This window comes from Suricata suricatta, chromosome 10 (assembly GCF_006229205.1).
Source record: "Suricata suricatta isolate VVHF042 chromosome 10, meerkat_22Aug2017_6uvM2_HiC, whole genome shotgun sequence".
NCBI lineage: Eukaryota > Metazoa > Chordata > Mammalia > Carnivora > Herpestidae > Suricata > Suricata suricatta.
Genome location: NC_043709.1, coordinates 48,733,509 through 48,734,571, shown reverse-complemented (window position 1 = coordinate 48,734,571; position 1,063 = coordinate 48,733,509).

Below are 1,063 nucleotides of genomic sequence, written 5' to 3'. Positions count from 1 at the left end.
CTCTGCCAGGTGGCATCAGAGGTTAGTCACTTGGCTAGTAAACTTAGTCAACAGCCCAACATCTGCTTCTCAGTTGCAGTATTTATAAATTTGGGAATTCCTTAATGTCTTTGGATTCCTCCCATTTATTTTGTGGCTAGCGCTTCACTGATCTTAAACTACACACCCCTAACCCTCACAGTCACAAATAATCCATTTCAGATATTTAAACCAAGGCACTTATAGCTAGTTATTTTTCATTCTCCACATCTCAAAAATCATATCCCAGATATATAAATCTAAATTTTGAAAATTCCCAAATTCCCTCACAAGCAAATATATTCTGCTGCATATTTATTCTCGGCAGTATGTGAACTAGTGGAGGAAAAAATTATACCTACAATCAATGTGACATTAGGGAAAAAATGTGCTCCAAACCACTCCTTGAGTCTGCCTTTGAGCTTGAACTACAGTTCACATGACTTCCCTGGAAGCTTTGGTACGCAGTCGGCCCATTCTACAGAAGCACTACCTAGAGAACTCCAGTCTGGGTTAGGCTAAGACTTGAGAAGGAGTCTATAACCCCTGAGCCTGCAAACCGGATCGAATCCAAAATTGGTATTGCTGGGAGGGTTAAGTGAGTTAATACTTTGATTGGAGAGTTTAGAATTAAATCATTTAGCCCAAAGTCTATTTGACAAATAACAGATGAAAACAACTTTGATTCTCCTTATTTTAATTTCTTAAAAATCAAAAATAAAAGGGACACCTGGGTGGTTCAGTCGGTTGGGCGTCTGACTTTGGCTCAGGTCATGATCTTGCAGTCCATGAGTTCAAGCCCCATGTTGGGCTCTGTGCTGACAGCTTGGAGCCTGGAGCCTGCCTCAGATTCTGTCTCCCTCTCTCTCTCTCTGCCCCTTCACTGCTTGCACTCTGTTTCTCTCTCTCAAAAATAACTAAAAACATTTAAAAAAAAAAAGCAAAAAGAAAATGTTACATTCAGTTCCTACTGTGACTTAGCCCACCCTAAGTCCAAAAATGACTTGATGCTTAGCTTGAGCTCCATCTGGTGGTTTTACAGCAA